The 27,943-nt window shown below is 39.7% G+C and overlaps 1 protein-coding gene across 3 annotated transcripts in view; it reads right to left on the bottom strand.

Annotated features, from left to right (window-relative positions):
• Positions 1–27,943, bottom strand: part of TMTC2 (transmembrane O-mannosyltransferase targeting cadherins 2) — an 862,038-nt gene that overhangs the window by 415,292 nt on the left and 418,803 nt on the right. Inside the window, exon 12 of one of the 3 annotated variants that reach the window (XR_010932516.1) lies at positions 19,658–19,752. The exons of the other annotated variants lie outside the window; for them this stretch is intronic. The gene's annotated coding sequence lies outside the window, so the exon portion shown is untranslated. The remainder of the gene's footprint in view (positions 1–19,657; positions 19,753–27,943) is intronic. 3 annotated transcript variants of the gene reach the window in all.

Below are 27,943 nucleotides of genomic sequence, written 5' to 3'. Positions count from 1 at the left end.
TTAACCTCCATGTTGCACCTGTCACTGAATGCAGTATCCTCCGCGAAGGAGCCATAAACTTGGGCAAAGCTGCTCTCTTTGGCTGCCAGCCATGCCGAGCAGGGCCTCAGCTGTGAGTTGTCAGAAGTCAACATTCCTAGCGGCTGGGGGAATGAGCGAGGCATCTAGATTCACCAGAAGCTGGTTCCCCATAGCCTCTAGGATTACCCACACTTGGAGCTACCTGCTTCATATAAGTTCACCTCCCTGGAAACAACTCCAGGATTCTGGTTTATCTCTTTTCCTGTGTAAATTTGCAAGGACAAAGTTAGTGGACATATTACAGCCCTCACGATTGCAACAGTTCCTGGAGATATAATTGACATTCACTGTCTACTGACCATTCCAGATTCACTCTTGGCTACCCCATCTACTGGTTTAAGTGCTTTATGTGTGGGGTGAAAAATACTTATTCTGAGCATCTGTTCACTAAGGCTTTCTCTAGCCGTGGCTGCTGCCCTCATCCATTCACCATCAACATTGGGCAAAGAAATGACACAGGACACACACCTAGATCATTTGGGTGGTAAATATAGTCTCTTCCACCTTCATCGTGTAACAGAAGCTCTAACTTCGCCTAAGGATTAGTCAATTACCCTTGCCAATATAGTGACTTCTTGTCTGCTGGTCTCTTGGAATGAGAAACACAAAGTGATTAGATGGCAACCATGGAATAAAAGTTCTTAGGAATCTGTGTCCCCTGATGGAGGCATTCCTTCCCTGGGAACCAGGCTCTCTATAAACTTAGAATTGGGGGTTCAGTTAATATAAAATCCCCAAGTAAATCATCGAGAGTGATGGTAAGTGAGGCCACTCCTGTTTCCAGTTCTTGGTTCTAGTTCCTTGCATTCTAACTACTCAGGACAGAGCACCTTTTCATGGTTGCTAGTTAGGGTGTATGCTGTGTCCTGGAGGATGGGGCCCAATCCTTGTAGAATACCATCTTCCAGGCAGTACTCAGGTCGTACCCTTAAAATCCATTCAATTGCTATAGCAGGTCAAAAATTTCTGGGTGGTTTGGAAGGTGATCGGACCAGTGGATATCAAGTCATGTGCTCACAGCTACAACTCCTCTGCTTTAGAGGGGTTCTTAGTATGAGGCACATTATATCACATATCTTCTCAGTGAATCAAACAACTATAAACCCTCATAGAGGGGTGCTGCCTAAGGCTCTCTGCAGGCAAGTTAAACAAACAGGAGTATGGAATACATGTCATTTCCAGACAAATCACTGACTTTCAAGATGTAAGGAATCTGGTGTACTCAATTTCCTACCAATTAACTCTTTGGTCTCCTCCAGGAATGGGGCCAGACTGAGGTACAACAATGGTCTCTTGCTGGCAGGTAAAACATTCATTCACCAGTAGCACCCTTGGTGAATGGGAGCCCATGCAAACTCCATCCTAGCCACCATTGTTATTTCATGTCTGAGCCCACTGTGCTATTAGCAGAATGGTGGGTGACAGAGGTTGGCTGGCATCAAGTTTTTTTTTGGTCTATTTTGCTGTTTAATGCCTACTGTGTCAGTTTTCCATGTATCGACTCTTAGCTCTGAATGTCCCTTTCAATATACGCATGGTAACCAACAACAGATTCCTTTAAGATTTTCTGCTTTAAAATGAGCTTGATGTTAAGCTTTCTTGGTGCAGGGTGCTAGAGAAATCTTACAGGAAGAAGAGAATTCCTGGAATATTCAGTGTGGGCTGGGGGTCAGCAGTGTGAAGGGGAGGACTTCCAAATAGCCTACCCCAGTTATAGGCCTAGTGCATCGTCACTGCATTGCCTCAAAGCTATTTCAATTTTCATATTCTCTACCATAATCAACCCACAGCGAACTTGTTCACTTTCTCATCCCACCCTGGTTCACTATGTTGTGGCCATCATGCCAATTGGCTCTGCTGAGTAGGATATAGCTAGCACCTTGGGAGATTATCAGTACCAGAAGGAAATAAACTCTATACCATTTCTGAGGCCCAGCATCTTAGTCAAATTTCTAGAGGTTCAATGATCTACAAAGTGCTAGGAAATTCCCTTTAAGAAAAATTGTCCCAGCTCCACTTAGCACTGAAGAAGAGTCATAATGTTTACTAGGCACTTTTGGATTTGGAAGGCAAAAGTCACATTTGAGTGTTCTGCTCTGATCCATTAAACAAGTAACCATAAGTCTGAGAGTTACGGGGCTTGAAGCAAAAGAAGACTCTGCATTAAGTCTGACCATAGTGAAATGTGTTTATCAATTGCATTTTATGACCCAGCAAGTCCAATGATATTTAAACTGTCCAGGGCAAGGAGGGCTCTGTACAGAGCCTTTAGCCAACACAAACAGGAGAATCACATTGCAAACCCCCAAGCAATAGAAGTAAAACCATATCCTCTTCTGCAAACAACAACTCTGCTTGCTACTAGGTCCTGGAAAAGACTGAATATCCCACCAGAGAGCATCCAGAGACCTTGAAACATGTCATGGACTGTTTTTTTTTAAACTAATTTAGCAAGTTTTACTTCAGTCATGCAAATCAGCAACTCAAAACCAAGTGGAAATGGTATAAAAGATGTCAAGCTAAAGCAAGTCTTCAAAGGCACAAGTAAGTTGAATGACCAGATGGCTCAGATGTCTGCAGCAACTAATCCTGCTGCATTGCCCCTTCTGCCTTAACCCACACTTACAGCCTCATAAGATTTCCTTAATGATCAATTGACAAGAAAAAGCATAGGCCACGGGGCTTCCCTGGTGGCGCAGTGGTTGAGAGTCCGCCTGCCGATGCAGGGGACGCGGGTTCGTGCCCCGGTCCGGGAGGATCCCACGTGCCGCGGAGCGGCTGGGCCCGTGAGCCATGGCTGCTGAGCCTGCGCGTCCGGAGCCTGTGCTCCACAGCGGGAGAGGCCACAACAGTGAGAGGCCCGTGCACCACCCAGAAAAAAAAAAAAAAAAAAGCATAGGCCAGGTTTACAGACAATATTAATAAGATACCACAAGACATTACAGTAAAATGGTTTACGTTGATACAACAGAATACTATTCAACGGTGAAAATGAATGAACGGTAACTACATGCATCAAATAGATTCATCTAGGAAATGTAAATCGTTGAACTACTTTATGTAGAAGAGTATATTTAGTCTAACTCCATTTATAAAAACTTCTAAGGCCAGAAAGCTACAAAGTAAAATATTTGGAGATCCATGAGAGAAAAGCAAGGCATGATTAATACAAAGTGTAGGATATATATGCTTTTGTACATGTGGGGTGAGCAGTGGCCGTAATTCTGTTAGAGAAACACAGAGGCCTTCAAAGGTGTAAGGCCAACTGGCCCGAGGCAGGGGAACACAATCAGATTCACAGGTTGCATCAGAACGAAATTCTCCGCACCACCCAGTTCCAGAAACTGCCCTGGAGACATTCCGGACCACCCAGTTCCAGGAACTGACTTCCAGGAACAGGACTTTGAACCCGGCCCAGCCTTCCCGCCTTTCGAGGGGCGGGACTAACGGTTCCCCAGGATACCCGAGACCACCACCAAATAAGGAATACCCTGCGCCCTCCCAGATTCACCACACCCCTTTCCCTTCTTCCCCTATAAAATCTTGCCCAACCCTCGCCCGGGTGCGACTTCTCTGGCCCGTTTCTCTCGGATCAGCGAACCTCGCCCGGGAGCGCTCCCTAATAAAGCTCACTTGAAGCTTTCCTCTGTTTCGCGGTGCCGTTTGTTAAGATCCGACCTTACAAAAGGAATTGGTGATGTTATATTTCTTAAGCTTATGATGCATATATGAGTATTAATCTTATTGTCATTCTTTTTGCTAGTGGCTCTCAATCCAGGCTGCACTTTGGACTCATCTAAAGAGGTTAAAAAACCGAGAACAAAACTCCAAAACTCATGCCCTGGCACCGACTGATTTATCCTGAGGTGTTTGTGTTCAAATGCTTTCCAAGTGATTCTAATACATAACTAGGTTTGAGAAACATTGCTTTGCACTCTTAATATACTCTTTTTTTTTTTTTTTTTTTTTTGTGGTACGCGGGCCTCTCACTGTTGTGGCGTCTCCCACTGCGGAGCACAGGCTCCGGACGCGCAGGCTCAGCGGCCACGGCTCACAGGCCCAGCCGCTCCGCGGCATGTGGGATCTTCCCGAACCGGGGCACGAACCCGTGTCCCTTGCATCGGCAGGCGGACTCTCAACCACTGCGCCACCAGGGAAGCCCCTACTCTTTTGTATTTTTATATATTTCATGTTTTTTTAGAAGACCAAAGATACCGGAAATGAAACAATTCTCTACTTAGCCTTGTTGTGATGTATTGACCCATTATGCTCCGTGCTCCATGGCAGCCAGGTCATGTGTTAGTTTATTGGGCTTTAGAGACAAGCCACATAAATGTTCTCATGAGGTAATGACTATTCCCAGCCTAACTCAGTCAACCCCGTTTGCTCCTCTTTAATCATCACCTCATCCGCTGATGAATTCTACCCTGGCTTAGCAAACTTCCTACATCAAAACACAGGCATTTTTCTTTGTGCTATCTAGGTATTCTCTGATTTTGTATGTTTCTCTTTTCTCTCTTATTATTTCACTTTTTCCTGCCTTTATGCCTTCAGGCTGTATCACTGTGGCTTTCTTCTTCCCTTGACTGACAATCCCATTTAGTGCTTTTTCCATTACTTTTCCTTCATGGAAATGTCTAAACATTGACTTAGGTCTCTTTCTAAATGAAGATTATTTTAGAAAGAAAAGAGTTAAAATGCATTAACTAAGGACCTTGTCTTTTGAACTGGTGAAAGAAAAAAAATAATTTAATGAGGATATTAACTCTGAAAGCCCTGCCTCAGGTTTTTCTCTACTTTTATAAGTTCCTAAAAATTATACCGGAGTGGAATCAATGGCCAAAATCTTAAATGTCACTTCTTCAGCATGGTACTTTAATATCACTAAGAAACAGTATATTTTACATATCCTTGAATCCAAATCAAAGATATCAAATGTATAAAAATGAAAGTATGATCATTTATGATGAAACTCAAGGAACTGAGCCCAATAAAATCAATACTAGCTTTATTTTTATCGTGTAAGCAAAGTGTGAACATTCAAGCTAATAACACATTGGGGAAATTTAAGACATGAAACATTTCAAATTCCCACTACTGAATGTGAGATGCTTAAATGTTAACGGTATGCTGAGAATAACTGCGATTTTTCACCAGCAGTTTTGAGAACTATACTGGGATATTTCATAGCTTATGCAAGCTATTCCAAATGAAATATTTTTCTAACACCTTTGAAGGGCCACTTTGTCATCCTAAATATTTAATAAAAATAGAAATAGAATAATTTCTGAAATGGCTCTAATTTTTCAGATATTTTAATTTATTTTCAGAGTGCAAGCATCTTGAAAAGAAGGAAATATACAAGGTTTATTCAAATATTTGATATTTTCCAAAACATTTTCTCAAAATATTTAATAGAAACAAAGGTTAGAGATCATAGCTTTCCAAACATAATAGCATAACAAGAAAAATACCAGTTGCCAAGAAAATAGAATAATTACCTAAAAGTAGTTAACCTTTGAGATAAGACTGATTCATTTAAGTATGTTTCAAAAGATTCCTAGCTTCCAGACAGGAAACTTGTATAGGTCAACATAGTCTTTTCAGGAATGAAACTAAGATTAGGCAATTAACCTTTTAATCCACTTACCAGTTCAAATTCCCTTCATTTTAAAGTTATACAGGCAGCACAAAGATAACTGTTGGAGTTTAAAAGAGTTTTTGTGAAAGAGAGAGATTATGGTGGTGTGTGTGTGTATGTGTGTGTGTGTGTGTGTGTGTACTTTTTTTTTTTTTTCTGCGGTATGCGGGCCTCTCACTGTGTGGCCTCTCCCGTTGCGGAGCACAGGCTCCGGACGCAGGCTCAGCGGCCATGGCTCACGGGCCCAGCCGCTCTGCGTCATGTGGGATCTTCCCGGACCGGGCACGAACCTGTGTCCCCTGCACCAGCAGGCGGATTCTCAACCACTGCGCCACCAGGGAAGCCCTAAATATACATTTTTTATGAAGGCTGAAATTGAGGTAATTATTTTTATGCCTCAATAATTTAAGGTGGTGTTGAGTATTATATCCTGGATTTAAAAAAATTATATATATATGTATGTATATATATATATATATATATAAACATTACACTTGGATAAACAAAAATACCTACTTAATTACCTAGTAGAATCCAGTGAGATACCTACAAAGATGACCTAGGGCAGAACTAAAGCACACAGTGTATTCTTGGAAGTGGATGTGAGAAGAAGGTGAATATATCAAATAGTGTCAGCAAGGAAGTGTCAGAATCTTTATGCTTCTATATAATTGGGGATATTTGCTTGTAGCTTAAGTAGACCTCAAATAGGTACATTTCAAACTAAAACAACTTTTAAATGTCCCACTTTTTCTGATAATCTAGAGACTAAAATTAGCTTAAACTAGAATATTGACTATCTCACATAACATGGCATCCAGAGGAGAAGCAGACTCCAGACTGGTTGACTCAACAGCACAATTACATTTTTTAAGGTTCAGTTTGGGATTTATCTTTTTCTCAACCTTTCAGTAGTTCCATCCTTCATGTTGTCTTCATGTTAGGGCTCATAGTAAGGTGGCTGCATAATTTCCAGGTGCTGGATCCAGATCCAGCAACATGCCTACAAAGAAGGCTCTTTTAGGAGTAAGAAATATTTTCCCTAGAATACTCCAGAACTTCTAACATTTCATGAGACAGAATGGTCATATTCTTTTTGGAACAAGTCACTGACAAGGGGTAATTTAATACCATGTGGCTAGCCTATTCATTTGGGGTAGGGATGTTGGGGAGAAAACTCTAGTATTTACTACATATTTCAGCACATATGGTATTCATTATTTCATTTATTTAATAAATACTTCTCATCTTAGGTGCCTATTATGTGTCACTAGAGATATAGTATTAAACAGTGCAGTCATTGGTTTGATCTCATGCAGTTAACAGTCTAGCTGGAAAGGTAGATAGTTTTTAAATTTTTAGAAATAATTGAATGACTAAATTTTTAAAAATATTGTTGGATCTAACAAAATATGGATAAGATATATATGTGAAAAACAATCAAGCTCTGCTAAAAAAAACCAAAACAAAACAAAACTCGAAGAATTAAATAAATGGAGAGATATTCCATGCTCATGTATAGCAAACTCAGTACTGTTAAGATGTCAGTTCTTCCTAACTTGATCTACAAATTCAATGTAACCCCAATCAAAATCTCAGTAAGTTATTTTGTGGATATTGACAAACTGATTTTAAAGTTTATATGGAGAGTAAAAGACCCAAGTAGCCAACACAATATGAATGGAGAATAAACTCGAACACTGACACTACCAGACTTCAAGACTTATAATAAATCTACAGTAATCAAGACAGTGTGGTATTTGTGAAAGAACAAATAGATCAATGGAACAGAATAGAAATCTCAGAAATAGATCCACATATAGTTAACTGATCTCTGACAAAGAAGCAAAGGCAATATAATGGAGCAAAGATAGTATCTTCAACAAATAGTGCTAGAACAACTGGACATCCATATTGCAAAAAAGTGAATTCAGACACAGACCTTATACCCTTCTCAAAAATTAACTGAAAATGGGCCACTGACCTAATGTAAAACACAAAACTATAAGAACCCCTAGAAGATAATATAGGAGAAAACCTAGATGACCTTGAGTATGACCATGACTTTTAGATACAACACCAAAGTTGTGATCAATGGAAGAAATAATTGATAAGCTGGACTTCGTTACAATTAAAAACTTCTGCTCGGGCTTCCCTGGTGGCGCAGTGGTTGAGAATCTGCCTGCTAGTGCAGGGGACACAGGTTCGAGCCCTGGTCTGGGAGGATCCCACATGCCGCGGAGCAACTAAGCCCGTGAGCCACAACTACTGAGCCTGCGCGTCTGGAGCCTGTGCTCCGCAACAAGAGAGGTCGCGATAGTGAGAGGCCCGTGCACTGCGATGAAGAGTGGCCCCCACTTGCCACAACTAGAGAAAGCCCTCACACAGAAATGAAGACCCAACACAGCCCAAAATAAATAAATAAATTAAAAAAAAAAAAAAAACCTTCTGCTCTCCAAAAGACAGTGTCAGCATAATGAGCAGATAAGCCATAGACCGGAAAAAAAAACTTGCAAAACATATATCTGATAAAGGACTGTTATGCAAAATATATAAAGGATCCCTAAACTTAAGAATAAGAAAACAAACATCCTGTCTAAAAAACGGGCCAAAGAGTAGCAGACACCTCACCAAAGAACATATATAGAGGCAAATAAAAATTTGAAAAGATGCCCCACATCATATGTCATCAGGTAAGTTCAAATTAAAGCAATTAGATACCATTATATATGTATTAGAATGGCCCAAATCCAAAGCACTGACAACACTAACAACTCATGAGGATGTGGATCAATAGAAACTGGAATGGAAAATGATACAGCCACTGCAGAAGAGGGTTTGGCACTTTCTTACAAAAGCTAAACATCTTACCATACAATCCAGCAATCAGTCTCTTTGGTATTTAGCCAGATAAGTTGGAAACGATGTCCACACAAAAACTTGCACACTGATATTTATAGCAGCTTTATTCATAATTGTCAAAACTTGGAAGTAACCAAGATGTCCTTCAGTAGGTGAATGGATAAAAAGACCCCAGTACATCTGGACAAGAGAATATTATTCAGCACTAAAAGGAAATGAGCTATCAAACCATGAAAAGACATGGAGAAATTTTACATGCCAATTACTAAGTGAAAGAAGCCAATCTGAAAAGGCGACATGCTGTACGATTTCACCGTATGACATCTGAAAAAGGCAAAACTATGGATCTAGTGAAAACAAACAAACAAACAAGTGGTTCTAGGGGTTGTGAGAGAGGGAGGAATGAATAGTCAGAGCACAGAAGATTTTTAAGGTAGTGAGACTACTTTGTTCTGTATGATATTAGGCTGGATACCTGTCAATATACATTTGCCAAAACACATAGAATGAACACCACCAAGAGTAAACCCTAATGTAAACTATGAACTTTGGGTGAGTATGAACAATATAGATTGTTCATGGATTGTAACAAATGTACCACTCTGGTTCAAGATGTTGATAGTGAGGGATGCTGTGCATATGTTGGGGCAGGGGGTACATGGGAACTCGGTACTCTCTGCTCAATTTTTCTGTGAACTTAAACCTGCTCTAAAAATTAAAGTCTATTTTCTGATCCCCCTGACTTCAATCAACTAAAGCTTGGACAATGTCAACCTCTGCCTCAATTCTACGCTGAATTTTCCTCTGCTCAGGCCCCTTCATGAATATGCATGTACCCTTAGCTTAAAACTCCCCCAATTTCGCTGTTTGGGGAGACACTGCTTTGGGAAGTGTTCTCCTTACTTGCTGCAAGTAATAATAAATCCTTCCTTCTCCCTGTCTTTGGTTTGGTTGTGCCTACTGGTTTGACACTCATCAAGAATTGAGCCCAGTTTTCGGGTAACAGCTAGGAGAATGATGTCACATAACATATGCTTACTAAAGGTTTAGAATGAATAAATGTCAAGCATCATGCTACTTGCTACAAATAGAATGGCAACCAATATAAATACAATTCCTGCTTTCAGGGAGCTTACGATTGAGAAGATGAATAATAAAATAGGAAGTTGCCCTACAATAAGTGTGGCAAGCTGTATGTTAAAGGAAATATAGTGTGCAATGCTTTTATTTATTTTTTTTATCTTATCACTTTTTTCTGCGGTCAGGGAGTTTGCAGTTTGCATTGTTCTGTGAATTAACGGTAATGACTATTGTTACAGTTGACCCCCAAATGTTTGAAGGTCCATATTGTTAAATCACTTGTTGCCTTCCCTATTTGAGATTGTTCTCACCTCCACATTCCATGTCAGTGCTGTATATACAACACTCCAGCCATGCAACAGACTTACAATTAACTGGTTTCTCCACTGGTGACGTCTAGGCAATAACATTACTGATGGAGATATTACAGAGGCCAGTTATAGAATAGAACTAAAATAAGTCTGGGGTTAGTTTCTACATGGATGATTCACATTCATTCAGTTGCTACTATCATTTTCATATCTTCAATTTGGTTATAAACTTCCTCAAATCACTGTGACTGGTATATATTAGTGGCCTAATTAATATTTGGTGAATAAACGGACTGAAGCTCTATTGGTATCACACTGTAAATACCTCCCAAGGATAGGTGAAGTGGATTCAATTCTCTTCTGTTATTAAGCACTCCATCAATGAATAGTATACTGTCTGAGTAGCAGAATTTGGCAAGTGTTTAATCCTACACTGTTGGCACAATCCTTTGGCTGTGTTCCAGTACTGTGTTCTTCTAGCAAGCTTAAAATCAGTAATAGGGGGCTTGCCTGGTGGCGCAGTGGTTGAGAGTCCATCTGCCGAAGCAGGGGACGCGGGTTCGTGCCGCGGTCCAGGAGGATCCCACATGCCGCGGAGCGGCTGGGCCCGTGAGCCATGGCCGCTGAGCCTGCGCGTCCGGAGCCTGTGCTCCGCAACGGGAGAGGCCGCAACAGTGAGAAGCCCGCGTACCGAAAAAAAAAATATCAGTAATAGGAGGGTTAGTTCTGGAATCTTCTCAATCCTTAAACTGAAATTGACTGCTCTGTAATAAAAAAAAAGTCACCTTTGTCTAATTTATATACCTTTTAGGAAACAATGCTTGAATGTGTGTATTTTGTATGCATAGTATCTATAAAATTTACAACCATCTTTGCACATGGACAACAGTTTCTTGTAGAGACATTCAATGTTTTTTCTTGTTTCCACAGAAAATCTGTGCCCCAGTCTCGGACTTTTTTTTTTTCTTGCTTCATGACACTGTTTAGAACACTGAGGACGTTTGCCATGATAAGAGGATTCCAGCAAGGACTTGTCATAAGCAATTGCATGCAGTTTGGTTGAGTATGAGGTTGTGGGTGTGGATTTTGTTCTTGACATAATGTCTCTGCTAAATTACTGACAGTAGTTTGTGGCTGTTCTGATTGTTCAGGAATATCAAGCCCTGACATATATTCTACTCTTTTTGATGTCTAGAGACACACTAATTACTTTCTAACTGATTCTTTCCCTTTCAGACTCATTTCTTGTCTCAAGTCAACTCTGTTATTTCCTTACTCATCCCTCTGTTCCTTATTCTCTGCCTTAAATGTACTTTCTTTCCCAAAAGAAAAGACATTTTTTCTTTTATGTTTTTTCCTTATGATTCCACAAAGAGCAAGTATTATGAAATACTGTTTTCCAAGAATAACCTAAGGATGAGTCCATGGCTCAACTGATTTGAACCAGAAGTTCCATCCTTCTTATTTTCTTATATGTGAACTTCAATGGATAGTTTCCTCCGGAAATCTCATTTATTTTTTCTGACATTTTTCTTGAACTCCTTTGCTGCTAAAAGGTCTAATAATAATATAAATAATAATTACAATTTATCTTTCATCTATACTTTTAACAGAGAGTATCTGACAAGTAAGCACATGTGCATATATTTCTTTGAAATTTTAATACAGTTTGTATTTAGTTTTAGGAGCAACTGCCCTTTTAAAAATATTTGCATAGCACTTTCCTAACTTTAGAATTCGTTTTTGTAATATCTGCTAGATCAATGTTCATCAAACTTTAACGTACATATGAATCACCTAGGGATCTTGTTTGTTTTTTGTTGAATTTTTTTTGCGGTACGCGGGCCTGTCACTGCTGCGGCTTCCCCCTGTGCCAGAGCACAGGCTCCGGACGCGCAGGCTCAGCGGCCATGGCTCACGGGCCCAGCCGCTCCGTGGCATGTGGGATCTTCCCGGACTGGGGCCCGAACCCATGTTCCCTGCAACGGCAGGAGGACTCTCAGCCACTGCGCCACCAGGGAAGCCCTAGGGATCTTGTTAAAATATAGATTCTGATTCAGTAGGCTTGAGGAGGGCCTGAGATTCTGGATTTTTAACAAGCTCAGGAGGATGCCAATGTTATAGTATGCACTGCTCTTTCAATGGCAGAGTGCTAGATAGTAAAAGCTACAAAAGAGCAAAGACCTTGACATCTTTGCTCATCAACACATCTGTTTTATCTACTGTAGGGTCTATTACAAGCTTGGTTTTAAATAAACATTTATTAAGAGAATAATGAGCTCCCCAAATCATCCACACAGCACTGGGAGAGAATAAGGGCAAACACTATGTTCCAACTTTACAGAAGTTCCAAAAAGTAAAGTGATCTGTCAGAACCATAGCTTAATCCGATTGTGTTATTAACAAAGGATAGTAACTGCTCCATTTTCCAGTGTCTGCTTACTTAATTTTTCCTGAGAAGACGCCAGAGTTTCCAGTGATTTTGGAGTACATAACTCTGCATTTGATTTCCATGAGTTGTGGATGAAGCCGTCTAGGAGGAAGCTAATTTATCTTTGAAGTGCTTTTATAACCACTCATGTGGTCATGTATAAAAGCCCTTGTAAAACTCTGCATGGATTTTCCCAGAGACCATTTGAATGGTAAAATTGGGGAATATCTTTTAGGAGGGATGAAGATTTAAGATTCCAATTAAAAAATAGGATTCTTTTAGCATGACCCTGTCACTCCTCCTAAAAAAATTCACAAAGTACAAAAATTCAAGGATATAATCACCTTGTTAAATTTGGAACTGCAAAAACAATGTTATCAGGAAAGAACATGAAGCTCTCCCATCAAGGTTGTGATTTAGGGGCTACTAGTAGTAACTTCTGGAGCAGTGGGAGAAAATCATTTTCAAATGCTGGAAGCCAATTAACTGTAATGAAATATTGTGGAATAACAATCAGTAATTCTACTTCAAAGTATAGTAATGAATGGAAAATAAACTTTCCAAAGACGCACATTCATTGTGCAGTTCTTTAAAAGACCACTTTAATTGTCAGGTCGTTTTTGATTCAAGGTTCTAAAACATATTTTAGCAGGAATTCTGACAGCTGGGAAAAATCCACCTGCTGAGTTACTACCTTTTAATTACCCCAATAAAGAACAAAGTAGAAAGCATGACAAACTTAAATAGAAAAAGTGAATTTAAAGTTAAGAGAGATATTACTCATGCGTTCTCAAGTTAACTTAGTTCTCCCGTGTATGAGAGAGGAAAACGACGTTTATTATTCACAACTCTTCCTAATTCTTTTCCTCTCTAAGGAGAATAGATCTTAGGGAAACTCATTTGCCCTCCTGAGTAGAGTGACAAGTAACGATAATTTTGGAAAATGAAGGGGAGACAGGAGGTGAGAAGAAAAATAAACCACTGTTAAATTGTTCCAAAGAAATGGAAGTGTGAATTTTATGAGAGGAAGGGTGGGTCAGCCAGAAGATTGGAGTTGTGGAAATAGATGTGACAGCTGCCAAGGACAGAGAGCAGAGGTAATTAAAATGGATTCTTTTTTTTTTTTTTTCTGACCACGCCGTATGGCTTGCAGGATCTTAGTTCCCCGACCAGGGATCGAACCCAGACCCCAGCAGTGAAAGCACCCAGTCCTAACCACTGGACCACCAGGGAATTTCCAAAATGGATTTTTAAGGAAGTTTTATAAAGTGATATATTTTATAAGGTCCATATTCCCTCCAATCTAGGGTTTCTTTTTTTCTTTTATTTTTTGCGTTACCCGGGCCTCTCACTGTTGTGGCCTCTCCTGTTGCGGAGCACAGGCTCCGGACGCGCAGGCTCAGTGGCCATGGCTCACGGGCCCAGCCGCTCCGCGGCACGTGGGATCTTTCTGGACCGGGGCACGAACCCGTGTCCCCTGCATCAGGCAGGTGGACCCTCAACCACTGCGCCACCAGGGAAGCCCTAATCTCAAAACTTTTGATAAAGGTCTACACTGGTTATCTGTGCTTTCAGGGTTTAGTAGGTATATGTGTGTATGTTTTCATTTATGTTAATGTTCTCCTTTGTTTGTTTCCTTGGATGTGCAAGTTGGTCTCAGTGCAGCACAGGGCAAGAGCAGAAGTTTCCAAGTCAGTCCAATTACATTCAGATTAACCCTTGAGGGTTTCTGTCTAGAATATTTACCCTAAAATGCGAGTACAGCCACAACTCAATTTGAATTATCAACTGAGAATTGAGGCAACATTGCATCCCTGTAATGACTGTGAAGGGCAAGTCAGTGGATATTGAACTGACAAGAGGTGTGATGACAGACCACATCAAATGTAAAATAAGAGAGTGGAAAACACCCCTCAATCACGCTTTCAGTTTTTCACAGGTTAGAGAGTTAAGGAAGTATTCAGGACTGGCCGTTTCCATTGAAAAAGCAGATGAACACAATGCTATAAAATCTCACTCTAATAAAATAATCCAAGGGAATCCATGTGAAATTCTAGACTGAAAATTGCAGTTTAACCCAACCTTTCCATACATGGTGTGTCTTAATAAATTATATTATTTCCTGGAAAAGAAAATCAAAGAAAGATCAGGTATAAGCTGATATATGCCGGCAAATGCGTTAACAAAGTATATTAAAAAAAAGAAAAAAAGCGCTCACTTGTAACATACATTTGCCGATTTCTGCGGTGTAAATACTACCACCATGGCCAAGTTCAACATTGATATTGTCACTAACATGATGTCACTGAAGGCAGGGTTACAAATAATTGCACACCATTGTCTCTCCTGAGTCAATAGGTGCGGGCGCTAACAAACTAGTAGGCCTGAGGCAGGCATGTTTGCGCTGGTTCACAGCCTTGCTACGCTTCACCTGCTCAACAGTGATCTCTCGGAAAGAGAAGCTGTGGGGTATATTATGAAGTAAGTTTTAAAAACACTGATCCGAGCTTCCCTGGTGGCGCAGTGGTTGAGAGTTCGCCTGCCGATGCAGGGGACACGGGTTTGTGCCCCGGTCAGGGAAGATCCCACATGCCGCGGAGCGACTGGGCCCGTGAGCCATGGCCGCTGAGCCTGCGCGTCCGGAGCCTGTGCTCCTCAGCGGGAGAGGCCACAACTGTGAGAGGCCCGTGTACCGCAAAAAAAATAAATAAATAAAAGCACTGATCCACTAGTCTCTTTGCCATTTCAAAATCTTCCCCTTTGGTGTCTCTTAGCTTTCATTTTGTAGAATAATTTAGTGATCTTTAACACTGAAATCACTGCGGATGTTATTATCTGGTATAGACTAACTAGAAACGCTGGGGCTCAGGCAAAAATTTATTTTAGGTATGTAACATATTTATAGTTAGTATGCTACACACCTAAAACCCTGAAATGTGAAAATACACACATGCATGGGATGCTGCCTTCTGAGTCATGATTAGAACATACTTCTGAGTATTGTATTGTATATCAAGCCTCAAAAGTAGATAAGTAACAGAGATGACCTAGGAGTTGAGACAATTTCAGTGCTGTAATTATATGAGAACTTAATACCCCAAAGCTCTAGGTCTATAGAAGAACATTGCACTTCATTCAAAAGAGCTTAAGAAAAGATGGAGAGATGTGCAAATTCTTATATTTATAAGCATATGTAAACTTTAGAGAGAGATTTGCCCTGAATATTTATGCAGAATCAAAAGATTCTGGTAGCAAGATTTGAAGGTTATGTGGAGTGTAGTTTAAAGAACTGGAAATGACTGGAACAAGGCAGAGTCAACAACATATCAGCACATTGGCACAAGGGACTGAAAAAGCTTAGGATTCCCCAGAGCCTGTACAGCTCTTACAGATGAGTGAAACCAAATCAGAAAGAAGAGGGAAAGGAACAGAAGGTGTTTACTCTGAAAGAATAAGAAAATCATGTGAAGCACCAGTGCAGTAAGCTGTTGTAGGCCTGCCTTGGAGACCTGAGGTGGGCTTCCTGACCACCGAGGCCCCCAGGCAGGAGGGTCAATTTCCAACCCGATTCCAAAGGCTCCTCAGAGCCAGGCTGGGCCCTGGAATCTGCATTCAATGTGGTGAAGTATGATGAAAGCAAGATCATCATGATCACTCAAGCACTGTTCGCTTAGAACTAGACCACAAGGCTAATGGGAAAAGTTTAAGAAGTAACCCAATTTTGCTGAACTCTTGGGAGATGGAAATCCTCCCAGATTTCATTGTCAGAAAGTAACTGAAAAATACTATCTGATTCCTATTGAAGACATAGGTAGAGCTAAGAGCTAAACTGAGCAGTTATTACATGCAGACCCACTGAAATTCTTATACCAATGGATTTGCTTGAATCACAGGGTCACTCTCTGCTAGATAATAAGGACTATGCTAGATGCTAAGTGAGTAAAACTGACAAATTCCTGTCCCGTATGGAGATGTCATTCTAGCGGGCAAGTTAAACAATAAATAAGGGAATAAAATATAATCAAATTAAATGTTGCTGTAAGTGCTGTGAAAAATAAGAGCAAGTGGTAGTGAAACAGAAAAAGAAATGAGGATGTACAATCTATTTAGATGGTAACAGAAGTCATTCTGAGATGAAGATCTCCGAGTTGAAACCTGAAGTATGAGAACTTGACCCAGCATGGCTGACTGTTAGGACCAAGAGGTAAAGCACCATGATGAGGTTGGAGATGTAGGGAGGGGCAGATCGTGCCAATTCTTGGATTTCATTTGAGATACAATGGGAAGTCAGTGGAGGGTCCAAGAATGGAAGTGCCATGACTAAATTTATATTTTTAATATGTTGATTTTTGCTGCCTTTTGAGAATAAGTTGGAGTGGGACAGGAATGGAAGTAAGGAGAGCAATAAGGAGGTTCTTACAACAGTCTAGAGGAGGTATTGACATAATGGTAGCTTGGACCAGAGTGGTATCCATGGGGATTGAAAGTTCTGAACATTATGTAGACATTACAGCAGGATCACTTATCATATTTGTTCCGATAACCTGCTGGCATATCTGTACCAGGCATCAATGTGAACCCCCTGAGGACCGGCACGTTTCTTATTCGTCATTGTCCACCACATTTCTGATGCTCATTGTTGAATAAAAATACTCATGAATGAAAGGATGCTCAACATCACTAATCATCAGAGAAATGCAAATCAAAACTACAATGAGGTATCACCTCACACTGTCAGAATGGCCATCATCAAAAAATCTACAAACAATAAATGCTGGACAGGGGGTGGAGAAAAGGGAACACTCTTGCACTGCTGGTGGGAATGTAAATTGATAGAGCCACTATGGAGAACAGTATGGAGGTTCCTTAAAAAGCTACAAATAGAACTACCATGTGACCCAGCAATCCCACTACTGGGCATATACCCTGAGAAAACCATAATTCAAAAAGAATCATGTACAAAATGTTCATTGCAGCTCTACTTACAATAGCCAGGACATGGAAGCAACCTAAATGTCCATCAAGAGATGAATGGATAAAGAAGATGTGGCACATATATACAATGGAATATTACTCAGCTGTAAAAAGAAACGAAATTGAGTTATTTGTAGTGAGGTGGATGGACCTAGAGTCTGTCATACAGAGTGAAGTAAGTCAGAAAGAGAAAAATGAATACTGTATGTTAACACATATATATGGAGTCTAAAAAAAAAACTTTATGAAGAACCTAGGGACAAGACAGGAATAAAGATGCAGATGTAGAGAATGGATTTGAGGACACAGGGAGGGGGAAGGGTAAGCTGGGACAAAGTGAGAGAGTGGCATGGACATATATACACTACCAAATGTAAAATAGACAGCTAGTGGGAAGCAGCCGCATAACAGTGGGAAGCAGCCACATAACACAGGGAGATCAGCTCGGTGCTTTGTGACCACCTAGAGGGGTGGGATAGGGAGGGTGGGAGGGAGGGAAACACAAGAGGGGGATATATGTATATGTATAGCTGATTCACTTTGTTATAAAACACAAACTAATACACCCTTGTGAAGCAATTATACTCCAATAAAGATGTTAAAAAAAACACATATGCATGAATGAATAAATCCTATGAACTTAAACCCCAGGCTTGAACATGCACATTTTTGATTGTACCATATAAGAATTAATAATGTTTAGCCTTTTTTTTTTCATGCTGCCAAACAGCTGTGTCAACTTCTAAAACTGAGATTAAGATCTAGAAAATATTGCAAAAATCACCTAATAAAACTCCTCTTTTCACAGGTCAGGAAACTGGAGCTCAGATAAAGAGTTACTCCAGATTATATTTGTTAGGAGCAGAGTTAGAAGTGGAACCCAAGAGTTCTTATTCCACAACTGGTGATCATTCTACTGCTCTATACCCTTCTGATCAAAATCATGTGAAAACGGTTCAACCAGTTTGCATGGCATAGATATAACTAAAAGTTTCATAGACGATCACGAACACTGTTTAAATTATAGACTTGCTAATGAAATAAACTCGCCTCAAAAATGACAAACTGTGAATACCAACACACCACTTTTTAACTTACTCGCTCAAAGGACTTCATAAATTAAAGAGAAAAACACCCACAAACACATTAAATGACTGAATGTTCTTTGGTTTCCAAGGAATTCTCTCACCAGGCCTTAGAGTAGAGACGTTTACGATGGAAGATGAGGTCACTTTTGAAAAGAAAACATTGGTTCTTTTGAATCTATGGAAAAGCGAATGTGTGTCAATATGCTGCTGACTCAATCAGACCACAGTAACCATACGAGAATATTCTGTAGTGTTCCCAGACTTCTGAATACTTACGACATTTTCCCATACTAAGACTATGACCAAATGACAACAACAATAAAAATTTGCATAACATAAACACTGCCATACTTAAGAAGGCACACCACAGGTTCTGTATTTCCAGTCCAGGGTTGATGAAACCTGTGTCACAGACTATATAAATTGTCCGTGAAAAATGGAACTCTTTGTTCTCACATTGTCATTTATAGAGAGCTAAAATGTTAAATACCCAATTCTTCCTTCAGGGCTTAAAAACCCAACAAATTTGGGAGTCCATGAATGCTTCTGACACAGTTATAGATAGCTAAGCCTTAGAATGTTGCCATTGTATAAGGTTCTTTCAAATATGCTGGACATAGTTTAAGAAAACAGCATTGGCTCCTTGAAACTGACCTATGCCTTACATTGACTGCAAATTCAGACATGTGTGGCACACCTGGAATAGGAGTCTGTCTGTAGGAAGAAATGAGGAGACTCTTGTGAAAGAATTAATCCAAAGGGAATAGAGTGTAGATACACAAGTGTGGTCCAAGGACATTTGCACCACCATGAATTCACAATTTCCAACCTCAACTTGGAACTAAAAAGTGACAGAAATCCTACGTTGTTTCCTGATCCAGAATTCATTCCAACACTCCACAACTATTGCAAACTCTGCTCTCCTAAAACCTCCATGTCCTACCCCTCTCCTTTCTCTTGGCAGGTGGTTTCACTTCCCACCTCAGAGAGAGAACAAAAGCGATCAGGTATCAAAACCCTCGGTTCACTGCTACCCAAATCAGTAAACCTATTGATGACCACGCCATTTTTTTATGCTTTACTGCTGTTTCTGGAGAAATGACATCCTTCTTCCTATTCATGCATCAATTAATTCAACAATAAATCATTGTAGAATGCTTTGAATTTCACCTTCTTTGGGGAAACTCACCCATTGGTTATCTTCTCTTTTTTCTATATCTTCAGTCTCTTCCTCCCTACTGAATCCTTCCCAGCAGCATTTAAACACGTTCAAATTTGCCTCATCTTAAAGAAACAAATGTACAAAAACAAAACAGTTATTCCCTTCACCCTAGCTTCCTAATCCCCCAGTTCTTACCCACGGTTGTCCTTTCCTTCCCAAACTACTCATATAAGATATCGCTTCCTCTTGCTTATCTCCACTTCTACTCCTCCATTTACTTCTCAACCCACCCCAAATGGCTTTCAGCCCAACCATTCTTCTGAATATGCTCACTTTTATATCACTAATGACTTCTATAGAGCAAAATTCAAGACAGCAAATCCCAAAATCCAACTTTTCACCCCTTCTCTTGCTTGAAGTATCATCAGCATTCAAAATTGTTAGCTGCTCCCTTTTTCTGGAAATAATTTGCTTCCTTGGCTTCTCTGATTCCATATCCTCTCCCATCTCTTTTCCCCCCGTATTTCTATGGCCTCTCCCTCTCCGCCTCCATTGATAGCAGTACATTTTAATGTCTCTCAGGACTCAGTCCTAGGCCATATTTTCTTCTCATCCTGTGTGTCTAATCAATTCTACCTACTCTTACAAATTGAATGACCTCCTCAAACTTTATCTCCATTTCAGAATTCTCTACTGACCATCAGGTCCATTTCCCATCTATCCCTGACTTCTCTAGTTGAAGAAAGCAACCCAAATTCACTTTTCAAACACTGCGTTTATTACCTCCACTCATTCCCAGAGCTGTCAATGCAATCCTTGTTCCCTGCATCAGTAAATAGAAGCACAAGTGACCAAGTTATTCAAGCCAGAAACTCGAAAGTCACTTGCCTCCTTTCCACCCTTCACACCTTCATAGCCAAACATGTATCCTAAAAATTCTACCTTCTAATAGCTCTAGAATCTGTCTACATTGCTCCCTAATCAAAGTTCCAGTTATTGTTCAACTTCTCGACTACAATAGAGTAATATATTGTAATATACTCTATAATATATATAATAGAGTAATATATTGTAATATACTCTATAATATATATAATAGAGTAATATATTGTAATATACTCTATAATATATATAATAGAGTAATATATTGTAATGTACTCTACTGGTACACCCTTGTGATTGCATTCTTAAAACTGAAGCCAGACTGAGCTTATAAAATGCAATTTCTACTGTATATCTCCCTGCTTAGAAGCTTGAATGTTTTTTACATTTTCACTATATATATTTGCTTCCATATATAATAGATACCATTTTATTTATGTATTTAAATTTTGTATACATGAACTACATCCTAGATATTCCTTTGGAACTTGCCTTTTTAACTAAACATCTTATTTTTTAAATGTTATCCTCAACAATTCATAAGCTCCAAGGCACTTTTTTTCAACTCATGAACAGGGTTCCACTGTATGACTAAACCAGGGTTTCTTTATTTACCCCTCTACTGAGGACTATTATGTTAGTCCCACTTTTTCACTGTAATAAAAAATGCTGTGATTAAGTTTCTTGAAAATGTCTCTTGTGCATATATGTGAGGTCTCTAAAATAGATACCTAAAAGACAAATGCAAGGTCATGGGGATTGTACTTTTTGAGCTTCACTAGATACTACATCATTACATAGGACTGATATACTCCAACTTCAGGATAGTGGCTATCTGGAAAGACAGGGAGGAAGAAGGGACATGAGTCTGGGATTTTAGCTGAAGTGAAATATTTTATTTCTTCAAACCCTGTGAGGCAAATGCAAACTACTAGGCTCGATGATGACTACAGAGGTATTTAATGTATTATTTTTTTACATTATTTTGTCCTTTTACAATATTTAATAATTTAAAATATTTTAAATCAAGCTTTCAGTGTTTCTCATTATCTTAGAATAAAAGTTAAGCCTTTTACTGTGACTTACAAGGCCCCCCTTGATCTGGTTTTCATTGGTATTTCCAGCCTCATTAAAGAAAACACAGTGCTCTCATTTGACCTCTTCAAATGGGGTTGGATCTCTGGGAATGCAGGGTCTTCACACATTTTCCTGATCCTAAATCACTGAATATACTGAATTCCCACATTTTAGCTAGTTGTTTTAGTTATTCTGTTAATTATTTCACTGCCAGAATATCATTTTTGAACATGGCTTGAGGCACCATTGCTTTTCCTCCAATTTTTCCCACGGTCACTTACTTATTTAATTCCTTCTCAGCTCTCAGATCTCAGCTTAAATGTTACTTCCTCAGGAACCCTTTCCTGACCCTCTGAGGCTGTTTAATTTCCCCTCAATATACCCTTTCATACCACTCTTTACTTCCCATTTTGCAACATCCCTTACATTTGTAATTATTTCTTCAATATCTATCTTTAAACAATAATTTATTGATTGATTTACTCGTTTGCACCTATCACCCCCATTAGACTCTAAGCCCCCTTAGGACAGAAACTGTGTCTGTCTTGCTCAAAACTCTATTTCCAGCACCCAGCACAATGCTAAACACATACACGTTGAATCAATAGTCACTGGAGAATGAAAGTGTCAGAGAACCAGTGTTAGGCAAATAATAATAAAATGAGAATCACTTTGCCACAGACCTGTGAGATACTGAGGGCATAAAGCAGCAAGACCTTGGGGCCCATATGAATACATGTGGTTCAGGTTGATGTTAAGTCAACTTTCCATATCTGGTGTGATAGTTGGTGCAGGATGCAACAAGAATGGGACACACGGGCTTCCCTGGTGGTGTAGTGGTTGAGAGTCCGCCTGCCAATGCAGGGGATACGGGTTCGTGCCCCGGTCTGGGAAGATCCCACATGCCGCGGAGCGGCTAGGCCCGTGAGCCACGGCCGCTGAGCCTGCGCATCTGGAGCCTGTGCTCCGCAACGGAAGAGGCCACAACAGTGAGAAGCCTGTGTACCGCATAAAAAAAAAAAAAAAAGAATGGGACACACAATGGTCTGAGCCACAAGCAAGACCAACCAGATGTGGAGCCAAACACTAGCCTTTTGAGGGACAGGAGACATCATTGGGATGATCAGAGAAGTGACCAGAATGGCAGAATGTCGTGTCTTAGTCAGGAGCTCTACAGTTACAAGCCCTTGCGAGAAGGTATCAATTTATCACAGAGTGAGTAGGGGCAGAATCATAGAAACAAAGAACTCTTACTATTATTGCTGCTCTATCACACAAACACTTGATTATTTTGTCACTGGATCACAAAATGAAGACTAGATAAGTGAAATATTTTCATAATTCTATGTGACGTGGCAGAGCTGGAAATCGTAGGTCTACGCTATTAGTTTTATCTAAAATACAGAAATATAAAGTGTGTTAGATCTTTAAGTAAGGGCAGATCTAAGGCAAAGAGAGTTCAAGTTTGCAAACAATCTATGGCTTTCAATAAAACATCTGTTTTTAACTTTGTACCTGATCAGTTGCTGCAAGTCATCTACTTCCTAAGAAAATCCTTATTTATGCTATGTATACGTGCAGAGTTGAATAAAACATCCAGAAATATCTTTCCCTTCAAAAATTATTTTTTAAAAATGAGTTATTTTGTCTACTTGATCCTAAATCACTGAATTGACGGAATTCCCACATTTTGCCTAGTTGCTTTAGTTATTGTTATTTCACTGACAAAATATCATTTTTGACATAAACCTGGCATAGAAAGTGAAAATGTAAGCTGTCTGAAGAAGCAACTCTTTACATCCACCAGTTCTCTCACACCTCTTGCAGTTACCCTAGTGATGTTATAAAACATATTACTTTCCTGACCTCCTAAGACATTCTCTGGGGCCAGTACCCTAGATCCCATAATTCACTCAAAAGCCAAAGCTATTGTCAAGGCAGCAGTAATATACCCAAGAGTCTCGATAAATAATTCACTGAATGCATTCATTTCCAGAAGATGCACTCGGCTATGAACCTGGTTCTTCTTCAAGACAGTGCAAATATTGCCTCAAAATTGAAGAGCTAGTTCAACATGGAGCACCTGTTGGGAAGGCTGAGGTAGAAAGACAAATTTTAGTCTACAAGCATTAAAGCAGATTGTACATGCTTGTTAACTTGCGATTGTATTGCTGTCTTCCAGAGCAGCATTTGCAACCACAGGGTGGGAGAGGCAGGGAGAGAACCCACAGACTGGGGAGTGAAGAGAAGTTTGTGGATCCTACAAGCACTTCCTTGTGATGGCCCAGGGAGGAAGCCAAACCCCCAGAGGGCTGTGGCCTCTAGAGGTGAGGGTGATCCAGAATCAGTGTGTCACCTATTTCCTCCTCTCCAGCTGACGTGCATTCACTGCTTCTCTAGTTAGCCTCACTGAAACAGCAGGTAAAAATCCTTGTCCCCTGCCATTTAAGCAAGCGGAATTGTATTCAGTTTAACATTTCTCACGTGAGGCATACTGTACCTTTCTGCAAAGATAACGATCATCTGTGTGGCTTGGGCACACTGCCGGCATTTTCACTGGGCACTTCCCTCTTCTCGCCACTCCTGCTTATCATTAAGTCTGGCATCTGTCCTCCCTGGTTACCACAGAGACATCAGCTGGACTAGCCCATGTGGTCTCTCGGGTCTGGAGACTTCTGCCTCAGAGTCACTACTGGAATGTGGGAAACTTTAGAAAGGCTAGGAGGCCATGTGCCTAGGATATTAAGTCCTTGGGAGTGACATCCGAGGGAAATCTTTGCCTCTTTGCCGAACCTAACACAGTGTCTGTCAAAAATACCCGATCAATCATTCTTTTCAATATGCTGTCTTTTCTATTTTGAATATAAGCCACATGAGGGCAGAAACTACATCTTTCTTGCTCACTATGTGCCTGAAACATGGTAGTGATTCAAGAAATATATGGTGAGTGAATAAATGTTTAGGGGATGGATGTATGTATGTATAGAAGGATGGATAAATGGATGGATGGATGGATGGATGGATGGATGGATAAATGAATGGGTGATGGGCAAACATCTTCTCATGGGTCTTTGGGTTTCACAGAGTTCAATATTATTTGAAATGAATCATCCCAATATCCCTACAAAATGGCATTAAGAAGGAAGAAAGCCTTGTTAAAGACTCTGCTAGGTAAAATTAGTGATATAAAAAAAAGAAAGGCCCTTTAAGACCTCTGTGTATATTAACCTCACTAGTATTCCTAAACTGAATATCATTTGCATTATGTAATCTGAACATGCTTAATTCTAGTAAATGAACATATGAGCAGTTGCTAGAGTAGGAGAGACTATTTGTGTTTTCCCTGGGATCTGCCCTGTCAATCGCACCTCTAAATGCAACTACAATAATTAGTGCCTTTAATCAATTTCCATACCTCTTTGTTCCATAGACTGTAAAGTTCAGGGAAGGCATTTCATGAGTGAGACTGTTGTGAAGACTCATATCTTCCACGGCAGTGGGCGTGTGCGTGAGGAAGGAGAGGGAGGTTCCCCTGTTCTCAAGCTTTCAAATCCTGTCGGTGGTGGAGGCAGCAACACAATCAGAACTATGTCTTTGAAAATCTAAAACATCACTTAGCTCTCTCCCAGATGCCTTAGTGCCCCTATCATATTACCTCTGTTGGCATTTGGAGGAAAAAGAACTTCTAAGGCATTTTATTTTCTGTGAACTTGGAGCCACGTGCAAATACAATTTTTTTTTTCTTTTTTGATGAGGAGTCCCTGCTAATATTTAATAATGTGATCCTGTGCTATGAAAACAGTTTCTCCGGTTGAAGAATAAACATAGGCAACATTCCAGGGCAGGCAAGGCTGAAAAACTTATTATTATTATTACTATTTCACCTCAATAATACTAGTCTGAGGCAACTAGTTTCATGGAAAATGTGTGTGGACCTGCATGCGTAAATAAACACTGCCAGAAAATTGCAGAAACATTGAACATCCATTCAAGGACCAAAGAAGAAAACGGCTAGACTCATTAATGACACATCTTCCAGGGTTATTGGTCCTTAGGAGACCAGCTATTTTAATTTTTTGGTCTTCTTACATTTGTTAGAAGTTATGCTGAAAACTTTTGTACCTGCACAGAGGAAGGGACAATAAACAAGAAAACAAAATCTCCGTTACCACCAGGAAAAAGAAAAACTAGTGATCTGATGAGACATGGTAAAAGAAAAATCTGGAAAACTGGTAGTTTGATAGAATTTGGTGACCATTTTTCCTAAAATGAAATAAAAATTTAAGGAAATGTGATGTTGCACTTTGACCTTCACCACCCCTAGAGTTCCAGTACACTGTAAAATCTGTTCTCCTAATTTCCATCTTCATCTTTGAGATTGCAGTAGCCTCCCAGGACTTTGTCTTATGCATAAAGTTATTATCCCCTTTTGTATCAGGCCTGTTGTAAATGTTCATTATAATCACTGCTGCTTAATTTAGCAGATGGTTGGAACTGAACTATGCTTCTCGGGGGAATTAAATATGGCTATGTCATTTCCCAAGTTGATTTAAAAGATGTAATTTGAGATCAAGCAATGTTTCAGATTCAGTACTAGTTCAGAATCATTGCCATAGATGTTTTCTTTTCTCCACTTCTATAATTTTGAACATCTAGGATGAACTGCGTTGATGTTCCAATTTTTTACGTTTAATATTCTTCAACAAAGAAATAAACATGAATAAATTATTGTACACAAATCCCACATTTTACTACATGATTGATCAGGAGTCCCCAAAGGAATTTTCCTATTGTGTTTGTGTTCTCATCTGTTGTCAGCAAATACAAGGTGGATAGAAATTATTTCTTACACCAAACTTCTGATACACCACCCATGAATACCTTGCACTGCTCTCAAGATATCGGTGGCCAGATATAATTAGCACGAAACAGAGAGGCTTCATCTAAAAAAATGTCATCTATGTTTTTTGTTCAATGGATATTCAATTGGCTGAGAATTATTTTAGCAGCATCACACATTTTCAAAGACAAGAAACTGAAAAGGAGAGATTGTTCATAGTCCCCAGTCTGTCTCTAAATAACAGGGTCCTTCTCCTCACCCTAGCATCTCTTCCAAAAAGGAAGTATTTCTAAACCAAGATTTCACCATTCAAAAGGACTTATTCCTATACGTTATTCAACTGTTTTGAACTTCCAATTTCTATGCTCTCCCAGCCACCAACTATTCCTGTTGATTTTTACTTTGGACACTACAGGAAGCAAAAGAGGGGTAATATTTGAGGGTGGGCATAGAGGGTTGATACACTCAGGGGAGCTCATTACTATGCCATTATATTTTGTATATAGAAGCTTTCTTCTGAGGAAGTAAAGAATCTTAATTTCAAATAGGAAGTCAGCTTTGCAATTGCCCCGTGAAACTGGCAAATTATATTAAAACAGGCAGACATCTTCTAGTGAGTGCTGGGATTGTGACAGAAGGTAGTTAGGTGACCTGGGTTTGTGTTTGTGTCTGTCACTTGCTAGCACTTTAGACTTCAGATTTCTCTGTTTTCATATCCTCTTCATAACTACAAATTATGGCCATGAAGAGGAATAGAATAGCGTATGTATATAATAACGTATATGAATAATATATACACATTATTTTATATATGAATATTTATATATATTATATATATTCATATATAAAATAAGGTATTTCATATAAATAAAATAATGTGTACATAAATAATATATAGAAATATATATATAATAATGTGGATACATTCCATATGTATTCAGACGTTCTCTATGAATAATAAAAATACTGTTTGTGTAAAGATATTTTTAACATTATTGTTATCAGTAACCTCTCCCCTCTCTTCAGAGAAGTTGAGAGAAAGGAATGGTAAGATGCCATCCACAGGCACCCTTGTGCCCTGCCTCAGATGGTTTTCACCACTGCTGCTTCGCTCCTCGGCACCCCCCAAGGAGATAAAGGAACAGATGTACACTCTTCCCTGCGCTTGGTCAGCTACATGCTTTGTATCCCAATCATGAGGATGGCAGCTACTGTGGTGGTGATAAATAGTAGTCCAGCCCGGCTGAAATAGGTTTGCAGCTGGCTTCCCAAGAGAAACCTTCTCTCGGCCTGGCAGAGGGGAAACGGCATAAGTTTTATAGTCAGACAAGCTCATTTTCTAATCATGGTTTATCACTTATCTACCACCAGTTGAATCCTGGGCAGTTACTCAATCCTTGTAATTCTTGTAATCTTGATTCCCTCCTACTAGATTAAAAAGAACTGAACTACCCTTTTAGGATATTGTAAGGCTTAAGTAAGAAATCAAAGTGAAGCTTCTGATGCAGTTTTGA

The sequence above is a fragment of the Pseudorca crassidens genome, chromosome 11 (genome assembly GCF_039906515.1).
Source record: "Pseudorca crassidens isolate mPseCra1 chromosome 11, mPseCra1.hap1, whole genome shotgun sequence".
In the NCBI taxonomy this organism is placed as follows: domain Eukaryota; kingdom Metazoa; phylum Chordata; class Mammalia; order Artiodactyla; family Delphinidae; genus Pseudorca; species Pseudorca crassidens.
This window is presented reverse-complemented; position numbering and strand designations above follow the sequence as displayed.